The sequence below is a fragment of the Rousettus aegyptiacus genome, unplaced genomic scaffold (genome assembly GCF_014176215.1).
Source record: "Rousettus aegyptiacus isolate mRouAeg1 unplaced genomic scaffold, mRouAeg1.p scaffold_m13_p_16, whole genome shotgun sequence".
In the NCBI taxonomy this organism is placed as follows: domain Eukaryota; kingdom Metazoa; phylum Chordata; class Mammalia; order Chiroptera; family Pteropodidae; genus Rousettus; species Rousettus aegyptiacus.
Genome location: NW_023416291.1, coordinates 21,903,876 through 21,917,882, shown reverse-complemented (window position 1 = coordinate 21,917,882; position 14,007 = coordinate 21,903,876). Strand labels below are relative to the sequence as shown.

At 44.2% G+C, this 14,007-nt stretch overlaps 1 protein-coding gene across 3 annotated transcripts in view; it reads right to left on the bottom strand.

Annotated features, from left to right (window-relative positions):
* The window catches only part of MSRA (methionine sulfoxide reductase A), a 329,836-nt gene that overhangs the window by 64,940 nt on the left and 250,889 nt on the right, over positions 1 to 14,007 (bottom strand). The window lies entirely within an intron of this gene.

The window sequence follows — 14,007 nt, the reverse complement described above, 5'->3', positions numbered from 1 at the left end:
CTGATCCCTGGAGTTTGATGCACGTTTGATTCACAGACTGCTGCGTGTCTACACCAGATGGCCTCGAGTTAATGAACACAAACTCATCACTTTTGCTCACCAGGGAAATGTGCAGCTCAATCTGATTTGTACTCTACAACTAAAAATATTTGAGTATTTTTAGGGAGCATTTTACTGAGACAAAATGGCACTTCAGGAAAGCATTAAAAGAACAGAGACTAACCAGCAAATTGCAACTGCAATCTTCCACACATCGATAAGCCAGCCCTCAGGTCATTCTGTGACCAAACTTAAAGTAATCTCCTATGAACTGTACAGGAATGGTGGCCCCGTTCTGCCCTCCACCCCTTTCCTCTTCTCCGATCCTTCTCCCCCGCCCCAAGCTGAACTTGCAGTCAGTCCCAAAGCACAACAGGGAACTCATTCCAAACACGAGATTTTCTCATGTACAGACCAGCAAAAATATTTTTCATTAGGGCACACACATAGTCATTTATATTCTTTTCATGTATTCTTATCTATACATTATCATGTATGACAACAATTTTGGGTTCAAAAAATTTCATTAAATTAACTATAAGATCTCTATCCTATCCAACTGTATAGAACTTTGTACAGCTGAATGTTTTCCTGGTCATCAGTACCAGCAAACAAAATAGTTGACTCCTAATAATGTATTAAGAAACAAGAAACTGTTTCATATAGCTCACTTTCCCCCTAAACTCCCACGTTTCCTGCTGTTTTACTAAATCTTAGTAATTTAGCTCATGGACGTTAAAGCTATAGCTTCACAAGCGAGCTCAGCTCTCATCCCTCCCCCAGCAAAACCAACGACCACACAATTGGGTTCTTTTCTCAAGAACTGTGACCATGGGAGATCGAGGGTCCACACAAAGTTCCTTTTAACCCTGAAACCTGGGTCTCATCTGGTAGCCTGTTAGAAATGCTGAATCTCAAGCGCCACCCCAAACCTACTCAATTCAAGTCTGCTTTTAAAAGAGATCCCCAGGAGAGTTATAGGTCAATGAAAGTTTGAGAGCATTGCCTTCCAGTCATCTATATATCACGACATGTGAATCCAGATCATGAGTGTTCTTACAGGTTGCATTATCTTAACATGGAAGTAATTTAATCATCTAGAACACTTCCCCATAAAGATATTTTATAACCACCAGGTTTTAACAGAAAACTTTGATTTTTTTTTTTCATAGTGATCGTCTTTACAAATAAAAGTCACCTTGTTGTTTAAGAGAAAAAAAATTGTCCTTCTTTGTACAGATTAGCACAAGGGAAGCAAAGTGTGCCGTTTTTCACTTGAACGGATCAGCTAGGAAACCAGGTGTCACTACTAAGAGATAAAGATTCCAGTGAAGCATCTCCAGTTGCCTTTGGCAAGATGTCTTCTGACTCACAGCCTTCTCTTGATCAGGCAGCTTAAATGAGGTTCTCTTTCTAGCCAATTCTGGAGCAGCTGCATAGAATTAACAGGAAATAATAGTTTCGTGTGGTGGTTTAAAAAACATACTCTTTGTCATCTTAAGGGAAGCCACAGGCAGGAGGGGACAGTGAGCAGGCCTCTTGCTACTCAGGGTGCCCCCACTGAACCCTCCCTGCCACACTGTAGCAAACGACCAAGAAAGTCCGAAATGGTCCTTGGAACCAGAAGAGATCTGGAGAGGGCCCATAGGAGGGAAGGTCTGTGGCTCTGGAGGTGGAGGCAGAGGCCTCTCTGGGTGCTCCTATGTACCGGGGTGGGCGGCTAGGGCGTTGGCCTTGGTGCTGCTGAGCAGAGGCGGGCTGCCAGCCATGGTAACAGGCCATCAGGCCGGGGCCAGGGACAAAGGGTGAACCAGCTACAAGCCCACTCAGCCCAAAGGCCAGCGAATGTGACCCTGCACATTTAAGAGCCACTTTCTGGTTCTGGTTCAAACACTGCATCTGCTGATAAACAAGTGCTACTTTGATAGAACAGCTATGGTGGTTCTGGGCTAATTTAGCTCAGAAATTCACCTTAACAATCGATTCACAGGGTGTCAGAGCAGGAAGGACTTTACATGACCTTCACATCCAGGGGTTTCAGTAAACACGGTAAATGAGTTGAGAAGGATCTAGAACAGTATTGTACAATACTGTAACTTCTGGCCACAGGTGGCGATTGAGTACTTAATATGTGGCTAGCGGAAACTGAGCTGTGCTGTAAGTGCAAAATACGAGGTTTTCCAAAGGTATAGAAGGAGAGAAAATATAAAATGCCTCTTAATATTTTATATTAATTACATGTTGAAAGAAAATAATTTGGACATATTGAGTTAAATTATTAAAATTAATTTAATGCTTTTATGTGTTTTTAATGTGGATACTAGGAAATTTTTAATTACCTACGTGACTCAGATCTGTGACTTGTATTATATTTCTGAGACAGTGCTAGTCTGGAAGAATGGGGAAGGATGGTGACTACGGTTAGCTGCAATGTAGGTTCCTTTTTTGAAAGGTATTAAAATTCAAGCTTAAAAAAATAAAAGACTACAAGACCAAATTCCACTCACAAGTGCCTAGTTTGTGACTAATGATTTTTTTTTAGAATGGGGTGGGTGCCCCAATTGTACAGCTCATTAACATAAAGTCTAAAATGAAAACCTAGATCTCCTGACTCTTAAGAGAGTCCAACAATTTTTATTACAGAGGATTGCTTAACTAAGTCAAAAGCTTAAACGGCAACCCAAAGGGAACTCGTGACTTTCATGTCCCTTTACCTGTCTGGAATTTATTCCTGTAAGATGAGGGGTGCTCTGGTCTATATTTGGATCCTTCGCAAAATTCCCACATTGAAATCTAACTCCCAAGGTGATAGTTTAGAAAGTGGGGGGCGATGAGGTCATAAGGGTGGGGCGCTCACGAATAGGATCGGGGCCCTGGTAAAAGCAGCTGACAGAGCTTCCCGTGCCCTCTGCCCTGTGAATGCACAAAAAGAAGTCTGCCACCTGGAAGAGGGCCCACAACTGATCATGTCTGCACCCTGATTTTGAACTTCTAGTCTCCAGAGCTGTGAGAAATAAATATCTGTTGTTGATAAGCCACCCAGTCTGTGGTATTTTATTATAGTTGCCTGAACGGACTAAGACAAGGGATGATATAGGACCACTTGGTCCCCTTGGGCTCTAACAATCCAGCAATCACACAGAGGACTTAGGAGCGCCCTGCCATAGGCACGAAGGGCAGCGGGGCCGGAGGGCCAAACGAGCAGCAACGGGGAGTCGGCGGTTCTCTGCAAACTACACTGTCGGAGTCCTGATCCTGTGTTAGTCCAATTTCATTAAACAGATATTTACTGATTCCCAACAAGCGCCAGGTCCTGTGCTAGGCATGGTATGGATGGAGTTTACAAGAGTAACTCAGGCAAAGCGCCCTTGTCTTTGAGAAGTCTGAGGGGAAGAGAGACACGTGCTCAAGGTACATGACCAAAGTCATGGGCGCACGTGTTAGCCGACGGGTAGGACGCCGTGCGGCTGCAGAGGAGAGAGCGATGCCAGGGAGGGGTGATGTTGTTAACGAGTTGGGGTTTCAATCAAATCTTGAAGAATTTTAAAAAATGGAAAATCGGCAAAGATATTCTAGGCAAAGGGAAGAGTATAAAGGCATATGATAATGAAACCAAGTAGAGTAAGGAAGAAAGTAGAAGATCAGAGAAACATTTCATTGCATCAAAAGCACATACTGTGCATGTTACTAACACCATTTGAAACGGCTGCCGTGCAACTCATAACAGCAAAGGTGAATCTGCGACAGTGTGAATGCTGATGCTACCAAGAGCAATTTCTAAATATGAACTTCAGGTATTTAAACAATAAATGTATTCTGTTTTATTTGTAATTGTTTAATTTATGATTATCAGGTACAAGTTGCATTAGCTAATCACGTTTTAAAACTAATAGATGTACTACATATGATTATTCAGATTTTATAGGCGTTCTTTTTATTCCATTTTCTCAGGCTGGCATTCTACACTGCGCTGGCATTCTCTTCATCAGATTCAAAAATCCAAGAACTAAAATACCAGTTGGCAAGCTTTTCAAACAGCGCAAGCCACGGAGCAGCCATTTCCTTCTTTTCCATCACGCTGGTCTCCGAGACTCGCTACGCATGTCTCTTCCTCAGCAAGCCTCCTCTCCCTCGATACCTCTCAGATCCCAGCTACCTGTTGGGCCCAAATTCTGTGAACCTATCCCTCTTTCCAGTACAACATAAGACTGCAAAGTGTTAATGAGTAAGGAAATCAATATTTTAGATGCTTTGGTAGTGTGAACTGAACTTCTACTAAAGGAAAGCCAATTATCTCTGGGTGTAAGCTGAGAAACAGGCATTTGGCCATGCTGCTGGTATAGACCTTGAAAAAAGAAACCTCCTGGGGAGAAGTCCCTAGCACTTACTCAAATACAAAGCAATTCACTAGCACTAAAAAAGGAAGGACTAAATAAATGCTGATAGTTCAGACATAAAATCATTCTGATACTCTATATAATCCCATGATTTCAAAAGCAAACTCTCAACTGCAGGTTGAATTAATCAACCCAAATCAATCTAAATACGAACCCATTTTTATGTGACGGTTATTCTAGATGCACGGACCAGCTTCATCATTCATTCATCATTCAAAAAATATTTATTGTGTGCTTACTTTATATACAATGCAACGACCAGTTAGAGTGGGTGTTTCAGTGAGCTTAGCCAAGTAAGAGAGAGAAAGTATCTGCTTTGATAATTACAATAGAAGACAACATATATAACTGCCATTACAATGACACAAGAAAATATTTCCTCATTCCTTTAGGCTGGAGTGATGATAAAGGCAGCAGAGGGGTGGGAGGAAGAGAAAGACATGTGCTAGAAATGATAACCAGGACAATTTGATCAGAAAATCGGGGATGTGTCAAGGAGCAGTGAGCTCCGGATGTAATCATTTAAGATCATGTTGTACAGAAGTCTGAATGACGAGCTATGAAGCGTGAGCCCACAGAAGGGCTTCCCACAAGAGAGAAGCATAACCGAAGTGGAGCTCTGGAGCAAGGCGGAGGATAAACCAGAGAGGGTGAGAGTGGAACCCAGCGATCGGGTGGGAGGCTCGCGTGATGCTCCAAGCCGTAACGAGGGCTGCGATGGGAGTGAAAATGAACAGACAGGAGCGGAAGAGGCGAAGATGACGGAAGCCCGCTTGCGACTAAGTAGCCGAAGGGGACAAGGGAGAGTGTTTGGGAGAATGGTGGGACTTAAAAAAGGGGGGCATCCCAAAGAGGAATTAGCTTGGGAGAAAGATCAAAAGTGTAGCATGTTAATTTTGAGATGAAGGTGGGGTATCCAGTTGGAAATATCCATAAAGTAGTGGGAAAAGTGGACCATAAGATGGAAAGTAAAAGATGAATCGGGCTGTATTCAATATTCACCAAGCATTGGTTTAATTAACATTTATATTTACTATAAGGTGAATGGGCACCAGACACTGCTAGGGAATGGAGATACGATGTCGAACAAAACAGGATCCCTGTCCTATAAGAAGTTTTTGAACTGAAAGGAAACAAACCAGTAATAACTATAATAAAGGGCATAAGTGTTATGATTAAAATGCGAGTGCCATAAAATCACTCAGGGGGACTTAAGCCAGAATAATGGAGCCAGGAAAGGGGGTGTGCGAGGAAAGAGAACAAGGAACGGTCGACTGGTGCTTTCAGTTGTGTGAATGGTTAGAGACTGAATACATAGACAATGGGCAGACTATCTATAAAAACAGAATTCTGATCCATAACCTACAGCGACCAATAACCTACTACTTACAATAACCAGCCTAGGAAGCCAAGCAATAACCCCTACAGCAACTGGCCCCGAACAGCCAGGGTGTGGTTAATAACTTGGTTTGCTGCCAATTTAGGAACAACCGTAGGAAGCCAAATACGTATCCCTAACCAATCACACGGTTTATCCCTCTTCTAGTTAGCCCATCTGCAACTTTCCCATGCCAACAGCCTTCAATTAGGGTACACCTGAAGCCCTCCGTTTATTTGCTTGTTTGTTTTTTGTTTTTGTTTGTTTGTTTGTTTGTTTGTTTTTCATTATAAAACTTTCCCACTCCTGCTCACTTTGAGTCTCGGCTGACTACCTTGTAAGTTCCAAATGGATAGCTGTTGCTCATTCACATTTGGGGGCAGGGGTCGTCATTTATTTTACAACATTTTGGGTGGGGAGTCAGCATAATTGGGAAGGAAGTTTGGGTTAAGGAGAGAGGAGAATCAGCAGCCACATTAGGAATGACAGTTATACCAGGATAAGGAGCATGAAGTTCGAGCCGAGTGTAGAGTCATCCATGCATACAGAGGTGAGAGCGGATTCTGAAATGGAGCCTGTGGCCATACATATTTACGAATAGATTAGACATTAAAAAAAACCCACATCTCTTGATTTTAAGGCTGGCCCTCTATGCATTCTTGGTTACCTAGTCCAATCTTACTGACCAGAAAATTAAAGCTAAAAGAGTAGGGGGCAGATCGCTACACAGATAGCCTCAAGGAATCACGTCAGCTGATTCCCCCTACTCCTGTGCAGTTACCTCCCACATTTACTTCGGGCTTGAACATGTGACTTGATTTAGCCAGTGGAACATGAGGAAAGTGAGCAGAAGCTCGCTAAGCACCTGCGCATTGGGGGTTAGCATGCTGCCACCACCTTGTGAGGCAGCCGAACATGGATTACCCTCCTTGAGGAGGAAAGACCATGTGGAGAGAAAGAGGTCCAGATGCCCCAGTTGCCCCGGTGGAGCCCAGCCGCCACATAAATAAGCCCAGGCAAAATCGAGAGACTCCCCTAGCCAACCTACTGCATCATGAGAAATAGAAAATACCATTTTTGTTTTAAAACACCAAGTTTTGGAGTAGTTTGTTATGCAGTGACATCTAACTAATATACAAAGGAAAAAGAAATTTGTCCATGGTCGTCATTCACGGGCCCACAAGTGAACTTCGAATCTTCAAAGTCCACCACCTCACACAGGAAAGGAGATTGTCTTGGTGAATGAACAATCTCTGACTTGGAAACCTAAGGTTCCAAGTTCTAGATTCACTCAAAATCACTGTGGTTAGCTCATCCAGCTGTTAAATGACTTCTGACTCTCATTTTATACAACACGTGTCTCCCCTCAAAGCCAGTAGATATGGCTGGCTTTGTAAGCCTGAGGGTGCAGAGAACCAGCTACCACTCTAGACTAACCTTAGAAGTGAGGGCTGGTGAGTCACCTTGGTACAGGTGGGGTGAAAAGTGACCAGAGAAACAAAGGTACTTGCTTTAATCACACAGTTGTTAGTACAAGGGACAGAATAAGAACCCAGGTCTTCTCACTCCGAATCCAGCATCTTTTAGTTGATACATGCCACTTCCTTAGCAAGAGGGAGAAGCTCCAATCACACAGCTTAGAGACAATGGTCACATGTCAGTTCTAGGCATAATGCTGCCATCTGGGACCACAGAGCATTCTATTCACCAAAAGGTGACCAACAGAGCCACAAGAGGTGTCTCACTCAGCAAGACACTCATCAAGACTGAGGATGAATTCATTCATTATTGACACCCACATATATCTGACAGGGCCTGAGAGAGCAGGGCCATGGATTATAGACTATCTCCTTTGGCTGGATACATAAAACTAGTTATTTTTAGGACATTGTTTTTAAATCTCTGTCTTTTGTTTTTCTTTTGCTATCAAAGCCTTCAATTTCACATATACTGTTTAAAAACAATACTCCAAATTTTGCAGTATAAATCTGTTGGCTTGTATGTGAAGGGGACCAGGAGCCCTCTTCTCATAAGTAAGAAAGTGTGAGATTGACATTTGTCAAGTAGGGAGAACTGGGTCACCTACCATCACTCAGCTCTCCCATGAACTGATTAGCAGACAATTAAAAAATGGCTTAGGAACACAATTTACGAATGGATAGTGTTACAAAGCATGCAGTCTACTTTTGGGGGAAAAAAAAAGGAAAAAGAAAAACATATGCTACAAACAAATTTTAATCATCATAAATCATGCTTCAGTTTATTCAACTGTAATAATACTATTTGTTGGCTCATTATGAGATTTCATACCACCTTGAAAACACCGATCATGCCTGCATGACGTACAGCATGGATTGTTGGGTCTGACATGTAAACTAATTATATCCGATTTTTGCTCTACTTTCAGCCTGTTGGGAAGGCAGACAGATATGGCGTTCACCACGAAGCCTGGAATCCCCTTGCTTTGCTCAGTTGCTCAACCAGCCTGAATGTTGTCAGAAAAAAGGAACAATTGGGACCACGATATGCGGAGATATTAGTAGGAATTCCTAGGAGTGGTGACTGCTATAATGTTACACGTGCACAACTCCGAGAGTTACTTGATTTGAAGCTAAAAGAGGGATATAAACATTATTAACAAGTCAGGGATCTATCAGAGTGTCATTATGGCCACTATTTATCGAATACTTACATAAGATACCATTCCCTTTCTGTACATCGTCTCATTTAATTTTCTCAGCAAGGTTATGAAGTAGATATTTTTATTATCTACATTTTACCAGAGAAGTTAGGAAACTTGCCCGAGGGTACACATGGCGGAGCTGAGGCAAGAGCCCCAGCTATGAGGCTCTTTCATTCAAGCCTGTGCCCTAAGCCACTAAACTGAGACATAAGGCAAGCCCAGTGGTCAGAAGCCATAAGTTACAAACTCAGTTTGGCAACTGGGCTCTGAGGCCGTCCCTAAGACCCCTTTCCGACTGTATCGGTGAGTGAGCCAATGATCTCTGCTTTGATTTCTGTGCTTCTCTGTGAGACAGATCGGCCTGGCAGGACACAGCCTGTGTACTCAAGATGAACAGTTCAGGGTGGCTCGGGGGCCTCTGAGCAGTCCCAAGATTTTTTTCAGGGTTCACAAGGTTAAAACTGTTTTCATAATAATACCAAGGTATGTTGCCTTTTTTCACTCTCATTCTCTCAAGAGTGTGGGTGGAATTTTCCAAAAGCTACGTGAAGTGTGATGACATCATCACTCTGATGGCTAATGGAATGTGTGCTTGTGTTTTCAAAATCTCAGTTTTCATTTCTAATATGGTAAATATCAATAAATATTACCCTCAAAAACAAAAGTTCGTTGGGGTCCTCGGTAATTTCTAAGCATTTAAAGAGGCTGTGAGGCGAAAAAGTCTGAGAACCACAGCTTGAGGTCACGCCTATAAGATCAATGAAAACAAAGTAGCCTAAAATCTCAAACGCTGGAGAACAAAATTTAAGAACAAAAGACTGGTGCTTTCATGTTGCTTTTGCACAACAGATCACTAACAAGGCATTTGAATTCCTTGAATCGGGCAGATCCTGCGGACTCATAAGGCACAGGGGGGCTAGAGTGGGCAAGGGGCTCTTGATGAGGACCTCCAGGGTTCACTCTTCCCTAAAGCCCACTGCTGAGTAGGTGTAGCTTAATGCAGGGGAAGGAAGGTACTGGTAGTTGGCAACTACGCTGACCCATGGCTTCTTCAACACCTGAGAGTTGAAGGTTGAGCAGGTCATTGCCTCTATGTGCTAGCTGCCGATGTAACTGAAAACCTTAATATAAACTGAATACGACATGCCAGGATGGAAAGAGCATGAAGAAAAGGCAAGACGACTCATGTTGATCAGGCCTTCCTGCAAACCAGGGCTTGGTACATGTTATCTCATTTATTCCACACAATAAGCTTCTGAGGTACGTAGGACCAGATCTGTTTTGGAGATCAGGAACAGTAGCTGAGTGGTTAAGTTAGTTATCCAGTCCCAAACACCCAAGACTAAGTGCCAAGACTAGGGACTAAGGATTGACGTCCAAGACCAAGGACTCGGTCACTACACTGAGGTTCCCAAACCTAGCTGTGCATCAAAATCACTTGGGGAGTTAGAAAATTTTCACATTTTCTGGCCCCACCCCTAAAGATTCTGATTCAGTAGGTGTCGGTGGAGCTCTGGAATTCACAGAACTCTCTAAACAGTTAGCTTCTAGCTCAGCTTTAAATAGCTATATGATTACTTGGGTAAGTCATTTCACATCTGAAAGCCTTTTCCACACCAGTTGGCTTTCCAGCTAGTGGTTGGCTTTCTTTTCAGGCCCATTATTTTTCTCAAAGAGATGGGATTTTTATTATATCGTGAGCATGGCTCTTCACGCAGAGCTGAGCGGACACTAAGCCACCAGAGAGAGAAGCTGATGCAGATGCGCTTCCAAGCTCTAAGTGGTCATGCATGCATTTTTAGATTTTGATTCTGCATTTGAGTTTCCACAACGTCCTTCCCCCACGATATACAGGTACTTCGTAAATACTTTGAATTGAACTGAAATGTGACTAACTGCACACCATCCTCACACCTCTGCAAAGTAAGTTTAGTACGGACCTTCTCTGTCAAAGTTTTGTGGTACGTTTCTATTTTGACGATGACAAAAATCATGCCCAAATAAGTAAGTGACCAAAATAAGTCTGAGAGAGGGAAGCAACACGGACAATAACTTTTACATGTGTCTCACCGGCTCTGGCACAAACCCCTCTTTGTCCTTAGCCAGGAGCCTTTGCTCAAGGCCAAGTGCACCGTGTATGGTGCTTCCAGTTGGACCACAACCATGAGCACCACCGGAAGCAACAACGAGATTTCCTCAGGCCATTAGCCCTGATCCTGACAAATTAAACACTAAGGACACATTCGTATTAAGTATAAAATAGGCACTACAAAGCATGAGTAGCAATGGGAGGCATGATCTCATCGTAGCCCACCTTCCCTAGGCATAAAGCTGTCCAGGAATCTACCATGGCCGTGTGACAGAATGGAAAAAGTGTGCAGAGAGTTTAGAAGCAAAGAACCAGGGTGCATGCCCCGGGCTCACCCCTCCATAATCTGTGTGACCTTGGAGATGACCAGCTTCTGTCTCCTGGAAAACAGGGATTTGAAGAACCATGCTCGCTGGGAGGTGCAGAGGCGAGAACGTTCATGGAAGTTCCTTCTCTATCTTCAACTATGCTGACTGGTGCTGTCAGTGTTGGCCAGGGGGCAAGGTCACCAGCCACAGACGAATCCCAACCGGTACCCGGCTCTGAGGTTAAAGGCCCTGGCTGTGGGTAGTGTACGCATGCTCTCCCTCACACCTAGGTGGGGACCTCAGACTCTGCCTGGAGAAGGAGCCCAAAGAGGCAGCCGGGGTTTGGCCAGCGAGGCTTTCATGGTTGTATTTCTCTAACCTGTCTGATTGGCCGGGTGCAAGATCAGGCCTTGGGGATATCGATTCAGTTGGCCATGGGGTAAGGATACAAGTAACCTACAGCTATGAGGTCAGAACCGTGATTCCAATCATGTCGTTAAATTCAGAGGTGACTCCAACAAGAGGAAAAGGATTTTAAAAACAATCAGATTCTGGTGCAGATTTCGAAATGGAATCCTATCCTCTTTTCGTTTGAGAGTGGCGGGATCTGATAGAGGCTTTTATTCTGACAGCTTAACTGGGGCCCAGGCCCTCTCACTATGGGGATGGCTGGGAGTAGAAAGGGTCATTCTGTGAATTTCAAATCCAAACATTACAAAAGAAAAGAGAGCTCGGAGGAGTTCAAGGTGAAGGAAAAGGCAGCCCACTTTTCTTTATATGCTCTGCTTTTGTCCTTCACACTCTTCACACTTGAGGGAGAAACTAATGACATTGACCTTGGGGCCCCCATTCCACCCGTGGTGTACACAGCTGTGGCGGGCGGTCCCTGCGGGCCTCTGCGCCCTGCAGCATGCTCTGTTAATGTGCCCGAGCCAGCAGCTGACTGAAAACAGTGGCAGGCGGGCACTAGGCACACGACCCCTGACACTGTGGGCCTTTTTTTCCTCCTTTCCTCCAGCAGCCAATGGGTGGGCTCTCTCCACCGGCTGCCATGGCAACGCGAAGACTGCTCTGCAGTGCCCAGAACAGATGTCACATGAGCTAAGACGAATGGGGTGGGGGTGGGGATGGGGAGCATGTGGTGGGGGTGGAGGGGGATGAGGGGACGCATTTGGAGTTAAATGGTCCCACCAGAGGGAGTAAGGCATATTTTGAAGTAAGTGCAAAGCAGTAAACATCTATTTCCTTTCTTTTCCCTGTCCTTTAGGTTATAAACACACATGCACACACACAAATGTCCTTTCATCTTTGCAACTCAGGTGCTGCAGCTCTCTGGCTTTCATGGCAAACGTGAAAGCTCTGATTTCTCTAAGCCTTAAATGAACATCATCTCCATCGCAGAAATGCAAGTAGGCATTTAGGAACAGACTGGGAACCACCTCTGTTGAGGTGAATTGGAGACACACGGAATTGAGACAAAATCTATGGGAATTTTAAAGGCAAACACACTGCCTCTGTAGGCAAACGACGAACACTGTTTCAATCTTGTTGCCACTAAAATGGAAGGGCTCCTATTCCCCTCCGCCCGCCCCGGGGGTAGGTTCTCTGATGTACCACTCTTAAGGCCATTTTATACTGGTTAAACCAGGGCAAGGCTTATTAATCTACCACCTTGAGCAACAAAGGCTCTTTTGTTGTCTCTAAAATAGATCCTATCCTAGCTGAAATACTGTATTTAAAATGTTTCTACTGTCTTCCATTTATCTTCCACTGAAATTAACAAGTAGAGGGTGTGCAGTTAGGCACACCCGATAAACCTATATGTTAGTTGGTATGATACCAGTGATGGCGCTAGACACTACAGACCATTTTCCTCACTGCTTGTAGCCAATGGGCAGAAAGCTAATCCTGTTCCCATTATCAGACCACATGAATCAGGGAGACGGGGGGAGGGGGGGGACAGCACATGGGTCCTGTCCTAATCCGAAGGATAAAATGCACGGAAAGGATGGGAAAATGTTGCTTAGAATTATTTTGCACTTGTTCTTAATTCCTCCCTGACACACACTGATGGAGTGCCTGCTTCATGCAAAGTGCCACACGGAATGTTGCAAAGGATGCAAAGCAAGGGAGGGTCCCACTTAGAATCGAGAGGGAAAAGAAACATGGAAGCTCTTGCAATAGGTCGGATGAACGTGGCCAGCTGTGCACGGCAAATGTGGAGGAAGGCAGGCTCTGAGAAGTGTCCTGGGATGTGGGGAGATGAGAACGCCTGTTCTGTGACAGACGCTTGACATATATACCATTATCATGCAATGCTTAGAACACCCTAAGAAGTAACCGTTATTATCCTATTGAACAAATCGGGACACCCAGGCTTAGAGGGGTTAACAGCCCATGGTCAAACTATAAGCAAGTAGCTGCCCCACGTCATCTACTCGCCTCTATGGGGGGTTTTGCTCCATCAATCAGTGAAGCATTAATGCAAAGAACGCAGCTGTGCGTATAGGCACCATCTCCTCCTCTCCACCTAAGCAATAATGCCCATGACATCATGGACTTCAAACACTTACTGCATACTTCCTAATCCATGGTGAAACAAACACATAGCTATTAAAATGTAAAAGGTTCATCCGGATACACCCTGAAGTCATCTCGTGTACCACAAGGATGTGCCCTTTGGGAGCCACTGCATTTTCCCACGCTGACCTTGAAAAATGAGTAGGAGTGTGGCCTGTGGAGAATTTGAATTCACTCAAATGTCACCCTATGTTGGTCATGGTTATTTTGGATATATGCCTCCCCTAAAACGAAAACGCCTCCTTGGTCCTCACAAGAATGCTTTCTTCTATCATTATTTTGGCCAGTAAGTGGAATCCTAGGGTGCTTGCAAAGCACTCGAATGAAAAGCAACGAAGGTGAATAAAAGACTGATGACCCCACAATGCTCCTGTTTGCATTGCTGCTGGAAGCTGCCAGTGCAGGCCAACCTCCGCGCCAGAGACGCACTTCCCTGCCACTGCAGCAACAGACTACAACCACCAGAGGGCAGTAACATAAACCAGATTTTTCATTTGGACCTAAATGTGGATGCACACAGTTTAATAATATGT